General features: G+C 50.8%; 1 long non-coding RNA gene across 2 annotated transcripts; it reads left to right on the top strand.

Annotated features, from left to right (window-relative positions):
- The first annotated feature begins 10063 nt into the window (after nt 1–10063).
- On the top strand, nt 10064–17522 carry LOC122467552. 2 transcript variants are annotated; one of them, XR_006293007.1, is made up of 4 exons: nt 10064–10188; nt 10678–10836; nt 12646–12764; nt 16969–17522. It is a non-coding gene; the product is annotated as an uncharacterized LOC122467552 (long non-coding RNA). The 2 variants fall into 2 exon arrangements; XR_006293006.1 differs by lacking the exon at nt 16969–17522 and having other exon boundaries at nt 12646–13083.
- The last annotated feature ends 432 nt before the right edge of the window (nt 17523–17954 follow it).

The following is a 17954-nucleotide window of genomic DNA, read 5'->3' as shown; positions in this document are numbered from 1 at the left end:
CTCGGGCTCCGTGCTAAGCACTGAGCATGGAACCTGCTTGAGATCCTGTCTCTCTCTCTCTCTCTCTCTCTCTCTCTCTCTGCTCCCCCCCACACACCACACACACTCATGTATGCTCTCTCCCAAATTAACGATGGAGGGGGAGGGGGGGGAGGAGGAAGAGGAGGAGAAGAGAAAGAAGAAGAAGGAAGGAAGATACCAACAAACACAAGTGCATTACATGTATACCTAATGTAACATGGGAGATAGTCCAGGGAGAAATGAGTAACTCCTGCATTTTAAAAAGTAAAAAAAAATAGGGCCACCTGGGTGGCTCAGTCGGTTGAGCGTCTGACTTTTGACTTCGGTTCAGGTCATGATCTCGGGGTTTGTGAGTTCAAGCCCCGCGTCGGGCTCTGTGCTGACAGTGCAGAGCCTGCTTGGGATTTTCTGTCGCAAAATAAATAAATAAAATAAAAACCTATTAAGTAAAGTAAAAAATATACATATGTAGTGAAATTGATTATAAAATATATTCTATTTAACCTAACAGATGCAAATTTTTATTTCACCATGTAACCCATATAATTATTGGTGAGATACTTTACATTCTTCCATATTAAGACTTCACAATCTGCCGTGAATTTACACTTAATGCACACCTCAGTTTGGATGAGCCACATTTCAGATGCACTCTAGGTACATGTGCCTGATGGCAATTCTATTAGAGTAGTTTAGACACATTAATTCTAAACGTAAGCACTTTAGGGGAGCCTGGGTGGTTCAGTCAGTTGAGCGTCCGACCTCAGCTCAGGTCATGAACTCACGGTCTGTGAGTTCCAGCCCCGGGTCGGGCTCTCTGCCCTCAGCACAGAACCCGCTTCCGATCTTCTGTCCCCCTCTCTCTGCCCCTCCCCCACTTGTTCTCTCTCTCTCTCTCCCTCAAATATAAACATTGAAGAAAAAGGACTGGAAACAATGTTGCACTGTATGTTAACTAGAATTTGAATAAAAATTTAAAAAATAAGGTAAGTATAAGCACTTTAGATATATTAATTCGATATGCTTTTGGGTTTTTTTAAATGTTTATTTTGAGAGAGAGAGAGAGAGAGAGAGCTTGTTTGCCCATGCTTCAGCAGGGGAGGGCAGAGAGAGAGAGAGAGAGAGAGAGAGAGAGAGAGAATCCCAAGCAGGGTCAGCACAACACGGGACTCAAACCCACAAACTGTAAGATCATGACCCGAGCTGAAATCAAGAGTCAGACGCCTAGCCGACTGAGCCCCACCCCCCCCCCGGGCACCCCATAACCATGCTTTTGGTATCCCCATTTCACAGATGAGAAAACTTAAACACGGAAAGAAAACGTCTGAGCTGGGGCCTGAACCACCGAGCGCAGCCAAGCGTGGGTCCGGAATCTGGTCTCCTAACCACCAGTCCATGCTGCCACCTCCATAGGGCTCCGCTCCCTTGAAAAGGTCCACCTGCTATAGCTATCCTCTGTTTGACACAAGAGAAAACTGAAGGTAAGAGAAGCTAAAAAGAACTTGCCCGGTAGATGGTCCCACTGGGATTTGAACCCACGTGGAGTGAAAACTGGGTGGCCATCTCATACTTCAGTGAGTGCCAGGAAGGGCTGCGCACGGCGACCTGCATCCCACACTCAAGGTTAGGTCCACTTTGAAGAGTTCAAAGGAACAATGACCCCAAAGCTCGAACTGGGAGGGGAAAGAGGTGTTTGCACCATCTTCTACAACCAGCATCTTATTTTATTTATTTATTTATTTATTTATTTATTTATTTATTTATTTATTTTTAAGTAGACTCTATGCCCAACGTGAGGCTTGAACTCACAACCCTGAGATCAAGAGTTGTGTGCTCTACCGGCTGAGCCAGCCCGGAGCCTCTATAGTCTCTGAAACAACACATCGTAATTCATTTCAGCAGTCCCAAAGCAAGGACAATGTTTCACTATTATAAATAGCCCTGCAATGACCATTCTTGCAAATTATTGTTTCCAGTAATTCAATGTACAGCCAAGAAGTTTTCATTCTCTGCCACTTTATTGTCTGGTGTTCAAAGAGTGTAGGAGAGGGGCGCCTGGGTGGCTCAGTCGGTTGAGCGTCTGACTTTGGCTCAGGTCATGATTTCGCGGTTCGTGAGTTGCAGCCCCATGTCGGCTCTGTGCTGACAGCCTGGAGCCTGCTTCCAATTCTGTGTCTCCCTCTCTCTCTGCCCCTTCCCTGCTCCTTCTCTCTCTCTCTCTCAACAAATAAATAAACATTAAAAAAAGAAAAAACAGAGTGTAGGAGAGAGCGGGCAAATACCCCCAAGCCTGACCCCAACTGCAGAGAAGAGTCCCTGAACGGGTCCCCCTAAACCCTGGTGCTTTAGGTTCATATGTTCACGTTCTTGTCATACGGGCCAAGTTCATCTGCACCCAACACTCGGTTCCACCTATCTTTCTGCCCTCTGATGAGCCTCTGCTCAGGAAGAAACAGTTCTGAGGCCACACCAATTGGTTGGGGCTGACCCTCCTGGGCACGATTATGCAACAAGGTTTTTTTTTTTTTAAGTTTATTTATCTATCTGGAGAGAGAGAAGAGAGCACAGGAGGGATAGAGGGAGAGAGAGAGAGGATCCCAAGCAGCCTCAGCACTGTCAGCACAGAGCCCGATGAGGGGCTTGAACTCAAACCCTGAGGTCACGACCCGAGCCTAAACCAAGAGTCAGGTGCCCAACCGACTGAGCCACCCAGTCGCCCCAACGAGATGCTTCAGCTCCTCCGTCTGGCCTCTGCTCTCAGCAAAGTGCTGTTTATTGCCCCGTGGAGTCTTCACCCTTCTGCTTCGTGGAAATGTTTGTGCAGGTTCCTGGCTTCTTCCCAGGTTATATCTGTCCTTTTACCTTCCGTTCGGTCTTCTCTCTTACTGGGGGCGTCGTGTTTGCCCTGCACGAGTCCTACCGACACAGTCCCGTAAATTAATTTTTTACGTTTTCAACTGGAGCAGAGGTTTTTAATTTAGGGTCCACAAATGTTGGGAGTGGCGAGGACACAAAGCCCCGAAGGAGCGTGCGAAATCTATGCGTGTGCATCCTTGCAGGGAGAGGTTGCTTATTTTCATTCCGTTTGCAAAAGGGCCAGGGACCCGCCTAGAGCACGTGCTGGGCCCGCATGGCCCCCCGATTGGACACTGCACTGTCTGCTCCCTCGCAGACGCTTCTGGCCAAGAACCACCCCTTCTGACTCCTCCCCTCGTTCTTCCCTCGTGTAAGCGGTGGCTGGTGGCAGCTTAGGGCAGAGAGGCCTGGCCTTGGCTCGTATCCTCTGCTCACCCCCTGCCCCACAGGCTGGCGCTCAAGTTCTAGCTGCAAAGAGCAGGGGAGGGGGGTTACAAATTCCTTCCCGAACCCCTGGGTTTCTCGCGGCCAGCAAAAAGTTTCAGTGTGAAAACTTGAAATACCAAGAGCTTGGGGCGCCTGGGTGGCGCAGTCGGTTAAGCGTCCGACTTCAGCCAGGTCACGATCTCGCGGTCCGGGAGTTCGAGCCCCGCGTCGGGCTCTGGGCTGATGGCTCGGAGCCTGGAGCCTGTTTCCGATTCTGGGTCTCCCTCTCTCGCTGCCCCTCCCCCGTTCATGCTCTGTCTCTCTCTGTCCCAAAAATAAATAAAAACATTGAAAAAAAAAAAAAAAGAAATACCAAGAGCTTGTATCTGCTTGCCTGTGTCTTTTTAATTATATGGTGTTTTAGTTTGCCAGGCTGCCTAACAAAGAACCGTAGATTGGGTGGTTTAAACAGCAGGCATTTATTTCCTTACAGTTCTAGGCTCTGGAAGTCCAAGATCAAGGTGTCCACAGGGTCCTTCTTAGCTTGCACATGGTTGTCTTCTTTCTGGGTGTCTGTGTGTCCTAATCTCCTCTTATAAGGACATCAGACATACTGGATTAGCACAGACCCTAATGTCCTCAGGTTAATCGAATCACCTCTTTAAAAACCCCGTCTCCACATACAGTCACATTGAGGTATTGGGGGTTAGAATTTCCACATATGAATTTTGGGGGCACACAGTTTATCCCATAACACATATGTTAACATTTTTGTGATTATAAAAGTAACACACAAGGGGCACCTGGGTGGCTCAGGCTGTTGAGCGACCGACTTGAGCTCGGGTCACGATCTCGCGGTTTGTGGGTTCAAGCCCCGCATCGGGTTCTGTGCTGATGGCTCAGAGCCTGGAGTCTGCCTCGGATTCTATGTCTCCCTCTCTCTCTGCCCCTCTGCTGTTCATGCTCTGTCTCTCTCTTTCTCTCAAAAATAAATAAACGTTAAAAAAATTTTAATAACACGTTTCCTGTAGAAAATGTAGAAACTTCAGAAATGGAGAAATTAATGGAAGAATCTCTGTAAAAATCATTCTCTTTGTCTAAGTGTGTACAGTAAAAAAAAAAAAAGTGAAAACTTTCCTCTCTTTCCACAGTTCCATTGCCTCCTCCCCAAAGAACAGCTGTAATGAAGTTTCATAATAATAGGGTCATGTCCATTCAAACCTTTTCTGTGCTTGCACAAGCTGCTTCCGGGAACGTCCTTGTCCCCACACCCCTCTACCTGTTCATGCTGGCTTCCTAGGGAGCACACCTCTTGTGCTGTGAATTAAGTCCTTGTGCACCTTCGCACTGACTCGATTGTTTTCTTGAAGGCTCCACAAAATGTGAACAATTAGAGCTCAGATTTAAGAGGAAATTCTAGGGTAGGCTTAGTCGGTTAAGCGTCTGACTTCGGCTCAGGTCACGATCTCGCGGTCCGTGAGTTCGAGCCCCGCGTCGGGCTCTGGGCTGACAGCTGTGTGCTGACTTCCGATTCTGTGTCTCCCCCTCTCTCTGCCCCTCCCCCACTTGCACTCGGTCTCTCTCCCAGAAATAAATAGACATTAAAAAAAATTTTTTTTAAATGAGGAAATTCTATAGTGATGTATTTAGTGCCATTTTGTTACTTGTTTTATGGTTGTTTTTGCAGTTCTCCGTTTCTCTCTTCTTTTGCTCTCTTCTCGCACCCTTAGTTGTGTTAGGAAATTCTAAAAAGGAGGCGCTGTTAAGTAAACGAGACCCGTCAAAGTGGCTTCTGACACGTTAACCAGGCTTGAGCGTAGGCAACAGGGCAGAAAGTTATTTTCCTCACTTCATCTTCTTACTTAGTTGGATTTTCTACATCTTCTCTAATGAGCTTATATTACTTTTTAGAACGGGGGAAATAAAGAACTGTAATAGAACACTGCCAAAGGGGACGATCAAAAGGAACCTCGAGCTCCTTTCAGAGCCAGAGGAGGAAAGAAAGAGGGAGCCAGCTGCCACAGGAGCCGAGGGAGGGACGCTGGCGGGGGCCACAGGGGAAGACGGAAGCGCTCCGGGTCGCTGGCCCTGTGCCTCTCGGACGTGGCAGAGAAGAGTGCACGCGTGACAGGGAGAAGCCAGCTCTGAGCCCGTGCAAGGTGGCTTGCGAGTGTGCAAATGAGCTCCTGGCTACTTAAAATAAAGTCCTTTGGTCTGGACCAATTATATCCCAGCTGCTGAGAAGTAGATGCCGAGTCACTGCCCGGTGGTCTTTGGAAACTTGCGGTGGAAACAAGCTGGAAGGTGGACGAGGGTCAAAAGGCCATTCTCGTTTCTTTGAAGGGGAAGGACGTGGAGACTTCAGACATTGGGCCAGAGAGCTGAACACGGATAAAGGCGGGGTGGGGGGGCGGATATGGACGCCCTGGAAAGAAAGTGATGACTCCTGGGAGTCAGAATGGGTTCACCAGCTCCAGATGAGGGTCGGCTGTGACCCTGGAGTCAAGATGGGGAAATATGGAGCAGCCGTCAGCACAGTTAGGTCAGATGGTAGCAGACTGAGTTACCGTGACCACAAAACCAGGGGATCAGTGCCAAACGGGAGGCAGGTCTGTAGGTCTGTGTGGAAAGTTTCTGTCCTGTTCAAGGTTCCTTATCAATCGCTAAGGGTTAGGGATGAAGTGGAAAGCAAGAAAAATATACGCCTGCCCTCATGGAGTTGATACTCTAGTGTCATCTATTCATTCATTAAAGCAAGTTTATTTCTATCTTAAAGGGAAAAAACTTATTCCTTGGACCCGATCGAGAGAGGAGTAGCTCTTGTCACCGTCCATTAGTGGTTTTGATGACCTTGTTGGCCCACAGGTAGGGCACTCGGTCACTGCGGGGCTCCCTGCTGGCTGTCTCCCCAGCAGCCATTTCTCACCTCTTCCTTTCTTTATTTTATTTTGTAGTTAGTTTATTTTATTGTTTCATTATTTTTTTAATGTTTATTTATTTTTGAGACAGAGAGATAGAGTGTGAGCAGGGGAGAGGAAGAGACAGAGGGAGACAGAGCCTCCCGAGCAGGATCCGCACTGTTAGCGCGGAGCCCTGCGCAGGGCTGGGACTCACGATTTGTGAGATCCTGACCTGAGCCAAAACCCAGAGTTGGACGCTCAACCGACTGAGCCACCCAGGCGCCCCCCACCTTTTAAAATGTTATATACAGAGAGAGTGCAAGTGGGGGAGAGGGGCTCTTAAGCAGGTTTCATGCACAGTGTGGAGCCCGATGTGGGGCTCAATCCCTGGGATCATGACCTGAGCCTAATTCAAGAGTCAGATGCTCAACCAACGGAGCCACTCAGGCGCCCCTCACCTCTTCCTTTCTACGAGTACCACATCTCCCCCCTACACCGAGCACTTTTCTTCCTTGCATCCATTTGTCTCAGGGAAAGTTGACCCCCATACCTCAAGAGTCACCCCATTGGCCTGAGGGAAATTCTGTTCCCCTTGAGGGCAGTTGGTTCAGGCAAAGGCATATGACCCAGTCTGACAAATATCCTGAGAAGTCCAGGGAGGACTGGGAAGTTTTCTCCCTCCTAAGAGAAGGCCATAGTATATCAGTTAGAAATGTTTTTATCAGCAGGTAACGGAACCACCCCCCATACACACACCCACGCACGTGCACACACACACAGACACACACAGACACACACACACACACACACTGACAAATAACGGTTTAAGAGTGAAGATATTTAACGAGCTCAGTATAAAAGTCTGGAGGTAGGTGGTTCCTGGCATTGGTGTCTCAAATAATATTAGGATCAACATCTCTGTGATTCTCTTTTTCTTTCATTAATGGTGTTTAAAAGGCTGCCACTCCAGCCGTTATGTCCATGTTAAGGCCTGGGAAGAAAGGAACTTTGTCAGGGACTGAACCCTGTCCCTTTTCTAATCAACATTTTCCCAGAAATGCCCTGGCTTTCTTTCACTTTCATCTCATTGGGACAGGACTGTCACCTGGCCACTTCTAGCTGCAAGGCAGACTGGGAAGGTGAGTTTTTGGCTCTTCTTGTCCATAGAAGAAACAGGAAATGAAGAGGACGTTGGGTTGGGAAGTGGGACTAGGTTAGCTACACCCAGGAAGCAAGCCTCTGGTGTCTGGAACCACCTGCTGCCATCTTGGTTCTGGCCAGAGCAGAGACATAGAAGGAACCTACCTACAGCCCAGATGAAAAGTGAGCAAAGTAGGTGAAGACACCATTCACGGAGAAAGGAAAAAGTAACCCTCAAGCATGTGAAAAAATGCCCAGCTTCACTCATAAAAGCAATTAGAATCGAAATAACACCATGAAACTACCTTTTTACCTATCAGATTGGCAAAAACCCAAATGTTTGACAACACATTCTGTTCATAAGGTTGTGGGGAAACAGGCATTCTCCTGCGTGAAGGGCAAAATAGCACGATCTCCTGTGGTGGCGAAAGAGTGGATAAAGGAACGCATGAACTAGGGTCTTGACGTCCTCACCAAGATGCCACATCAACTGACCTGGGGCCCAGCCTCTGTGGGACTTCCTGGTAAGTGACACAATCAATGTCCTCACTGATTAAGCCCGTTTGAGGAGAGTTTTTGTTACCCAGAACCCACGATATCCCAAATGATGCCCCTGCCTCCCACCTGAAGCCCAGGAGCAAAGGTATTCTGGCCAGAAGCCAGATCATGGAATCTCATTGGGTCACCCAGTGACTAGCCAAACCCAAGCAGGTACGGATCCAAAAGCTGAGCTCATTGCTGACAGAAGAATTCCTCCCAGAGAATGGGCCCTGAGCCTATTCCCAAATCAGTGGGTGGGTAAGTGCCTAAGGTAATATCTAACCCGTGTGGTCATGAGAGGGGCTGTATCTTGAGTGGTTGAAAGTCCTGTTGGAATCCAAATAGTAGGGAATGCCCTAAGGAGTTAGACCTTGAGGTGGTGAGAGGGCTGCCTTGGTCTTGCTTGACCCGATGTCCTAGCTTGCTATTTGGTTTCTTGGATTGCCTTTATTTGCATTTCTTATTCACGGGGCAACCTCCTGGTTCCTGAGTATTCCCAAATTGTGTGGCAAGTGAAGAAATTAGGATTCTGTTTGTCTTTTGAAAAATTGCTCGCGAAGAATGGACAAGCCCAGTGGAATCCCTTCATCCTCCCATCCAACATTCCTCGCTAATGACCTTCCTAGTCTGAGATGCGGTTAAAGACGGATGGCTCGTGCCCTCGGGCTACACCGCTTCATATGCTGCATTTCAAAATCCATGCCCTCTGTGCTGAACACCAATGACTGGGACCAACTTCCAGGATATTCAGAGTAGATGGTAGCCACTCGTGAAGCCCTATCCATGTGTAGGCCTGCACCAATTCTGCCCAGGTGTCAGGCAGGCGAGAGCCAGGATACCTGGCTTCTGAGGATGGGAGACTTCATGGCCCTGGGGATCCAAAGGACTTGGTTTGTTCCCTTCTAAGGTGGAGTCAAGGCCAGAACAAAGGCATAACCAAGAAAACCTCATTGAGGTCATACTGCCAACGGACATTCTGATGCCCACAGCTAGGGGCAGTAAGAGGTGGGTAAGTGGGCCAGTGTGATCCCTGGTGGGGTTCCTGTGTGATCACGTGGCAGCCCGACAGGAGCAGGGAGGTGGGTGGGAATGCAGGGTCTTCCGCAAGGACAGAACAGAAAGCAGGTGCCAAGAGCGCCACCATGCCTTGGGGGCGTGGTGGCTGTATCTCCAAAGTTGGGTAGATGCTGGCCTCTTCCTTGGCATCCTTCTAGCCCCCAGAAGGGCTCAGTCTGTGGGCGTGGCAATCGTCCAGACTCCCCTCGAGCCGTATTTCCGGCAAGCGTCCCGCCACCAGCGTCAGACGCACTCCGATCACTGCTCTCAGCACACGTATATTTAGTTTGTCCCCTGCTGTTCATTTGTGATTGTTTGCAGGTTGTGTCATGTGTGTATGTTATGTCTACACTGGATACAGGCCCCTGAGACCAAGGTCTGTCTTCTAGTCTTTGTGAATCACCATCCCCCTCCTCCACAAACCACACCACCACCACCACCAATAAGAGCTAGGACCTACTACGGGGCATTGCATAACACAGACAAAAATGCTTGTGAATAAGTTACCATTACTGACAGTCCGAGGTTCACCCCCACTGTGAACCAACACTGTGGAGGGAAAAGCTGAGGCCCAGAGCCGAGGAACATGTAGAGAGGGGCTCTTTGTTAAGAACAGACCAGGCATCTATTTGCCCCGAGAGGGCTGTCAGAATTACCAAAAAAAAAAAAAAAAAAAAAAAAAAAAAAAAAAATTGGGAGGCGTGTCCCATAGCCTCATGGGACACGTGCACCTGGGAAGATTCTTCACAGACCTGGCCGATAGCGGGAACGACAATTGCCAGCCATCACATCACCCTGCCATAGCAGATCAGTGCACAAGAAATTAGAATCAGAACATTTTGCTATGGCTTGGCGAAATCTAAGGCAGCTTTTTCCCAGACAATCCAGTAAAAATCTAAGACAGCTTCTTACTATGAGATTCCTTGACATGGCGACCCGTCCAACTTAAAGGATTTATTCGGGTTGTCAGCTTTTCGGAAAGGTATTTCTTGAAACAAAACAACGAAAAACACCGACTTCGAAGGGAGGGCGCAAACTGTAGAGGTCGCGGGAAGACCAAGGCGCGGGGTGGCTCCTGGCCACCAGGGGGCGTGGTCCCCCCGGTCCTCGGCTGCAAAGCCAACCGTGGCGACCGCAGCCCGCCCCGCACTGTCTGTCACGCGGCCCGCAGCCCCCTCCGCGAAGCCCGGGCCCGGGGATCCAGGTGGGCACCAGGCCTCTTCTCCCACTTGGGCATTTCCTGCAGCGGGTATGTCTGGGGTGCAGAAGGCCGGGAGCGGCCAGGCCGGGAGGAGGTCACGTTAAATTACAGGCTGGGCGGGAGTGCTGTGCTGGCGGCTTCGCCCAGGAGCCAGGAAGGCGGTGGTGTCTGGGGCATGACCTCGGGTGGCTGTGGTGCTGGATGGGCCGCTGGGCAGAGTCCCACCGGCGAGGCCACGGAGAGCGTGGGTGTGGCAACCACAACAGAGACGCGGGAGTGGGGGTGGGGGGCATCGTGTGGTGCCACCCGGGCGAAGTCCATGCTTTGCGGCGAGGTCCGCCCTGGTCTGGTCTGGTCTCCCTTCCTCAGCATTCCCTTCTCTGGGAGGAGCTCTTCTCCTGCCCGGTGACCCGCTCCTCCCCCGGGGGACTTCCGTCCCTCTCCCATCCACGCACCCAACACTGGTGAGCGCCCGCTGTAGCCGCTAGTCTTGCGCCTCCGTGGCTTGACTCATGCTTTTCTCCCCGCCCTTCTCAGCCCGTCCAGGTTTCACCATGCCTCAGTGAGGCCCTGGAGCCTCACCAGCTCCAGGAAGCCCCCTCTGATTACTCCAGAGTGAGGAAAAGGATCTAGTCGGCCCCATATACGGTTATATCCCCAGCGCCTAATACTATGCCTGGCACTAGTGGGGGCTCGGTAAGTATGTATTCGCTTGAAGGAATGAGGCGACCTTGTGTGACATCACAGCTTTTTTTTAAAGATTTTATTTTTTTAAGTTTATTTATTTATTTTGAGAGAGAGAGAGATAGAGAGAGAGAGAATGCATGTGCACGAGCAGGGGAGGGGCAGAGAGAGAGGAGGACACAGAAACCGAAACAGGCTCCAGGCTCTGAGCCGTCAGCACAGAGCCTGATGAGGGGCTCCAACCCATGAACCACGAGATCATGACCTGAGCCAAAGTCAGACACTTAACCGACTGAGCCGCCCAGGCGCCCCATTTTATTGTTTTTTTTACATTTATTTATTTTGAGAGAGAGAGAAAGAGAGCACAAGCAGGGGAGGGGCAGAGAGAGAGGGAGAGAGAAGATCCCAAGCAGGCTCCACGACGAGAAGACTCAGGGCTCCATCCCACAAACTGCGAAACTGTGACCTGAGCCAAAATCAAGAGTCCCACACTCCACCAACTGAGCTAGCCAGGCACCCCTGATTTGACAGCTATGATTGCCCAAAACTTTCACTTGGCACATCGTCAAGTCCCGCCTGTGACATCTGTCCTACTGAACTGTTGTGTTTATTACCACTGGATGCTTGCTGGTTGGATTAGGCAGGGCTCTCGAGCTGGAAGGGCCAGAAAGGAATTTATTGGCTCATTGAACCACACCATCAGGGGATAGGCAGGAAGGGTTGAGCCTGCTTCAGGGACAACAGGAACCTGGGATTATGTCAGGACGCCCTGCCGCTCATCATGGCTTCTCTCTTTGATGTCTTTATCCCTGCTTCTGCAAACTGGCTTTCTCCACCCAAAAAATGACTGTCAGCTAGCCCAGATTCACATCCTTTGCGTTCGCCAGTCCAAGAAGAATAGGATTTTCCTCCCTGGCTCCAATTTTATTTTATTTTATTTTATTTTATTTTATTTTATTTTATTTCTTTTGTTAATGTTTGTTCATTTTTGAGACAGAGTGTGAGCGGGGGAGGGGCAGAGAGAGAGGGAGACACAGAATCCGAAGCAGGCTCCGTCCGGGCTCCGCGCTGTCAGCGCGGGGCCTGACCCAGGGCTTGAACTCACGAACCATGAGATCGTGACCAGAGCCGAAATCGGACGCTCAACTCACTGAGCCACCCAGGCACCCCTCCAGCTCCGATTTTAAAATCCTGACAAAAACTTCAATAGGGCTTGGTTTTTCTGGATCTCATGCCTTTTTCTTGCACCAACCACCGTGGCCAGAGGCAGACACGTAGAATAATCGGCAGCTCGTACCTGAATGGCAGAGTTGGACGAGAGAAGGAGCAGTTGAGCCCCAAAATGTGGATGAGAGAAACAGACGTGGCCACTCAGAAGAGCTGGGGCCACCACCCTGATGTGTGTTTATGACAGTGGCCGCACATACGTTTTGTGATTATTCCCTGTTATTGAGGACAAGGACGGTACATGCCCATGGTGCCCTTGCTGAAGACAAGAACTTGATGAATACAGGCTGATTTATAGGAAAGGAAGGGGTGTGTGTGTGTGTGTGTGTGTGTGTCTGGGTGGTGGAATCTCGGGTGGGTCTCCCCTGCACTTTGCATGAACCTACAACTGTGCTTCTTGTCCCGGCTGCTGTGGGTGAGGCCGTCTGTTCAGGGTGTGGATCTAGAGAGAATTATGGCTTAAGCTGTCGCTTCTGGATTTCCTCCTGAGAAAATCTTCTGAGCCCAGCAGCGTAATACTGGCTTTTTGTTTCGCAGGGGGAATGGCTCTAAGGCTGGTTTTTCTATTTGTGTTGTTGTTGTTTATTTCGGTAGAGAGCAAGAGGGAAGTTTTGGACGATGGCGTCTTCCCCGGACGGTCCCAGGAGTGTGGCTGTTTTGAAAAATCAGGCGTTCCTGCCAGAGGCGCTTCAGGCTTTCAACAGCCCTCTTAGGTAACACTATTCACCTAGTTTCTCTGATGAGGAAACTGAGGCTCAGCAGTACACGCCCAGGTCACGGAGCTATAGGAAGTAGGGAGGACAGAAAGACGCGTCTGGATTAGGAAGCGTGCACCAGCGGCTTTGCCTGCCTCCGATCATTTCATCTACACAGCAGGTGACAGGCTTGCTAAAGTGTAAATGCCTTGCCCAAGGTCATAGAGGCCAGTGAGCCCTGGGATTTGTTGATTCCAAGTCCCTACTATTTTTTTTTTTTTTTAGTGTTTATTTATATTTGAGAGAGAGAGGGAGACACAGTGTGAGCGGGGGAGGGGCAGAGAGAGACAGAGACACGGAATCCGAAACGGGCTCCAGGCTCCGAGCTGTCAGCGCAGAGCCCGACGCGGGGCTCGAACTCACAAGCCGTGAGATCATGACCTGAGCTGAAGCCGGACGCTTCACCGACTGAGCCACCCAGGCGCCCCTCTACTATTTTCGCTTCCTTACACTTGTGGCTTTGGTCTCTGTTGTGCCTCCATTTGCCGAATCTGTAAAGTGGGGGCGATGACAGTACGTACCTCATGGTGTTGGGGGGGGGGGTGGGTAAGAAAAATGACACCCGGCCTGCAGTAAGAGCTCTGTAAGTGGACGCTATTGTCACTGTTTTTGTTATTGCACTGCAAGACCTCCCTCAGGATCACGAGTCGGACCACTCCCTGTGGCGGGAGAACCAGATCCCGTGGGAGCCCCCTCCGGGCCCAGGTGCTCCTGAGGCCCAGCCGCAGGTGCCTGGGAACGTCTGTGACAGGAATAAAGGGAACAAAGGCTCCAGGTGCTCGGCCGAAGCTTTGTCTGGCTCAAGGCCTGTTTCCTGCTCGATCAGGTTGCTCTTAGCTGGCTGGGCTCCGGGAGCTGACCCCTCCCCCCTGCCCCTGCCCCTGCCGCTGCCCCTGCCAGCCGAGGGCTGAGGGCCGGGCCTGGTGATGCAGGACGGGGCCCAGCTGGGCAAAGCACTTCCTTTTTAGAGCCCAGCCTTGGAGTTTGGCTGGCCGAAGCAGGAAGCCTTGAGACACCAGGCCCTCCCTCCAGCTCTGTGGTTTCAGTGAGCCCCCCTCCCATCCTCCTTAGGTGGGGTGGCCCTGGGGGTAGAGCCTGGGGCTTGAATGTCAGCCCAAGAATGGAGCCGCAACCCGAGGCAATCTGTCTTTCTCTCTGCCTCTCGGTTTTCCTGGCAAGGATGTTCAGAAGGTTGTGCCGGTTCATGGAGAAAGCCCTTGCAAGCCCTAACAATTCCCTGGGGCCCCCAACACTGCCTGTAGGAGACGGAGCTTCAGACCCGGTGGAGGGTGATCCTGGTATAACACAAACTGGGGCCTGTCTCCCTCTGCTTCACCCCTACCGCAACCCCGGGCTGCCCACCCCCCTCCCTGCGCGGCAGCTCTCGGTCAGAACCTTAAAGAAAGGTCCTTGACCGGGAGTTTATTCCTGCCTCAGGGCTTTTGCACTTGCTGTCCTCTTGCCCCGGAACACAGTGTGCTCCAGGTGTCCATGTGGCTGTCCTTGTCGCTCAGGTTTGAGCCCTTAGATGTTACCTCCTTAGAGAGGCCTTCTTTGTCACCCTCTGAACCAGCCCCTGCCTTGTCCCTCACTTTCAACCTCATCCTGTTTTCTAACCCTCAGAGGACTCACCTCCGTCCCTCAGAGTTTCTTTTTTCTTTTTTTAATGTTTATTTATTTGAGAGAGAGAGCGAGAGAGAGCACACGATGAGAGAGGGCCAGAGAGAGAGGGAGACACAGAATCTGAAGCAGGCTCCAGGCTCTGAGCCGTCAGCTCAGAGCCCGACACGAGGCTCGAGCCCATGAACCGTGAGATCATGACCTGAGCCAAAGTGAGACGCTCAACTGACTGAGCCACCCAAGCGCCCTTCTCAAAGTTTCTTGTTCTGATTTATCTCCCTTCTTTTTTTGTTTTTGTATTTTCTTTAACTTATTTTTTAAATTTACATCCAAGTTAGTTAGCATCTAGTGCAACAATGATTTCAGAAGTAGATTCCTCGGTGCCCCTTTACCCATTTAACCCATCTCCCCTCCCACAACCCCTCCAGTAACCCTCTGTTTGTTCTCTGTATTTAAAAATCTCTTATGTTTTGTCCCCCTCCCTGTTTTTATATAATTTTTGCTTCCCTTCCCTTATGTTCATCTGTTTTGTCTCTTAAAGTCCTCATATGAGTGAAGTCCTATGATATTTGTCTTTCTCTGACTGACTAATTTCACTTAGCACAATACCCTCCAGTTCCATCCACGGAGTTGCAAATGGCCTCCTTTTTTTTTTTTTATTTTTTTAATGTTTTTTTATTTTTTGAGAGAGAGAGCGTGTGTGCACAAGCAGGGGAGGGGCAGAGAAAGGGAGCAGAGGATCCGAAGCAGGCTCCGTGCTGACAGCAGAGGAGCCCAACGCAGGGCTCGAACTCATGGACCGCGAGATCATGACCTGAGCCCAAGCTGGGTGCTTAACCCTGACTGAGCCACCCGGGCGCCCCTATCTCCCTTTTTCTTGTCCGCCTCTCCGCTGGAATCTATGCCCCCTGAGGGGAGGGCCTCTCTGTCTTTCCTTCCACCGTCTCCAGAGCTGGGCCTAGCACTGGACAGTCGGGTACTCCCTGTAGCTGTCACCAACCGTGAGGCCCGCCTTGGGATGAAGGTCTTGGTGTCTGTTCCTGTCCACACTTCTGTGGAGGCAGCTTTGCGGGTATGAACGCACTTCAGATTCCCAAAGCACTTTCAAATAAATGCACTGCCTCGTTGGTACCTCATCTCACAACTCAAACCCATTGTTCCACTGGGTCATGTTACAGATGTGCGTATATTCAGACTCACTGCATTGGGGTGTGGGGCGGTAGCACTCTAATCTCCGAGATTCTCGTAGGCGCTGGGTTGTTCTAGGACTCTGTTGATGCAGGTGTTACCTTTAGGTCTCAGCCAGGGAAACTCTAAAACGCTTGCTCTCTTCCATGGCTGGGACATCCCACTTTCTCTTCTGCTCTCGGGCCTTGGAATTAGAGCAGGACCTCTAAATAGCACAGAGTACTTAGTACCTAGCATTCTGCCCTCTCAGGTTCACGGATATTCGGCGGCAGGTGAGGCTTGGAGGCGAAGGGACCCAGCCGCCAGGAAAGTGGCGAAGGCGGGTCTAGAACTCCGCTGCAGAACCCTCCGGTCGGACTCCAACCCGACCGCGCGGCTCACCACGCGCATCTGTATGTGGATTCACTTCCAGCTGCCTGGGGGGTGGAGCTCTTCATGGTCTAAATTGTTAAAATCGTAATGGCATCTTTAGGTGCCTTTATTAAGCTCATTAAGGGCTTATGAGGTCTTGCCCTGGCTTTCCGCTGGATCCTGCAGCCGGAGAGGGAGGCGAGGCTCCCAGCTGTGCCCATGTGATGGCGTGCATGGAAACTCCTCAAAGGACAGCAGAGATCCATACTGACTGGGAACTTGGCAAAGATAAGCCTGCGTGGGTGTGCAGGGACACCTAGGCACCGTCTGGAAGGATGTGCTTCAGGATGCCAGCAGGGACATGGGGCGCCTGGGTGGCTCAGGCGGTTAAGCATCTGACCCTTGGTTTCGGCTCGGGTCATGATCCCAAGGCTTCGTGGGTTCGAGCCCCACATCGGGTTCCTCCGCGCTGAGGGTGCAGAGCCTGCCCGGGAGTCTCTGCCTCCTTCTGTCTCTGCCCCTCCCCCACTCACATTGTCTCTGTCTCTCTCAAAAAAAAATAAATAAACTTAAAAAAAAAAAAAAAGAAGAAGAATGCCAATAGTGGCGTCCCTGGGGATGGCCTTCTGAGTGATTTTTCAGTCTCTTCTTTATGCTTTTTGGAATTGTCTGAATTTTTTTTTTTTTAATAATGAGCAAGCATTTCCTTTATAATCAGAAAAAGAAATAAATAGAGTCATTTTCATCTTGAAAAGGAATGGAAGACAGCCCCTGAATAGAAATAAAGGAAGGGGAAGAGTGCTTATGAAGTGCGTGATCGGTGTTTTCAGTCGGATCACTCGGGGGGACGTCCCGCAGGTACAATCGGAGTCAGCCGCTGGGGGGGGGGGGGGGCGTTCAAAATATTAACGTAACAAGGGCTGATTGGACTTCTTCTATGAATGAGGCCCATCATTATCATCCCCTCGGCCCCCTCTCTCTGGGCAGCGCTCCTCTTTCTCAGGATCCCAGTGATTAACGTCACAAGCCCTTCCCGGAGACTGTGCAGCGAGACGCTGGAGGAGAACCGAGAAGTGAGACGTCAGTGAGTCAGAACTCATTCAAAGCCCCGGAGTTTCCCGGCCGTTACCTTCCACGCCCGGACCTATGAGTCAGGGTCATCTCGCCCCCGTTGTGTGTGGTGCCTACATGCTTCCCTGCCCTGCTCTTCCGGGGGCCCCATCCCAGCCTTCACGCGTGCACACGCACCGGCCCGGCCGGCCGCGTCCCCTGCCGCGTGTCCTGGCGAGGGTGCGGGTGCAGGCGCGCCCGGCTTATTCACTCACCCCCGGGGGGTGTGCACGGGCCCCTTGGGTGCCGAGCTCAGGCTCTGCACGGCCAGAGACGAACCGAAAAAAGAAAAATAAATATTAGTACTTCCTTTCCCATAAATGTTGCAACAGTCTAGCTGTAGCTTAGAGCATATATTTTTTTAAGTCCATTTATTTATTTGGGGGGTGGGAGGGGCAGAGCAGGAGAGAGAAAGAATCCTAAGCAGGCTCCATGCTCAGTGTGGAGCCCGAGGGGGGGGGGGGGGGGCTCCTATCCCACCACCCTGGGATCGTGTCCTGGGCCGAAAGCAAGAGTTGGACACTCAACTGACTGAGCCACCCAAGTGCCCCTTATGGCAGGTATTTTGTGAATAATCAGAATTAACCCACATGTCTGGCGTTAGTGGTCTGTATCCAGAGAACAGAATACTATGGAGGTACTAAAAAGAGTGAAGTAGATTATGTAAAGTGACAGAAAATGGTCATTTTGGGGGTGTCTGGCTGGCTCAGTCAGGAGAGCATGCGACTCTTGATCTCGGGGTTGTGAGTTTGAGCCTCATGTTGGGTGGGGAGATTAGAGATTACTTAAAAATAAAATTAGACATTCTTTTTTTTTTTTTTTTAATGTTTTTATTTATCTTTGAGAGAGCCCAAGCAGAAGAGGGGCAGAGAGAGGACA

The sequence above is a fragment of the Prionailurus bengalensis genome, chromosome B3, assembly GCF_016509475.1.
Source record: "Prionailurus bengalensis isolate Pbe53 chromosome B3, Fcat_Pben_1.1_paternal_pri, whole genome shotgun sequence".
Lineage (NCBI taxonomy): Eukaryota > Metazoa > Chordata > Mammalia > Carnivora > Felidae > Prionailurus > Prionailurus bengalensis.
Note: the sequence above shows the minus strand (reverse complement) of the source record. Positions and strands in the feature narration are given on the sequence as shown.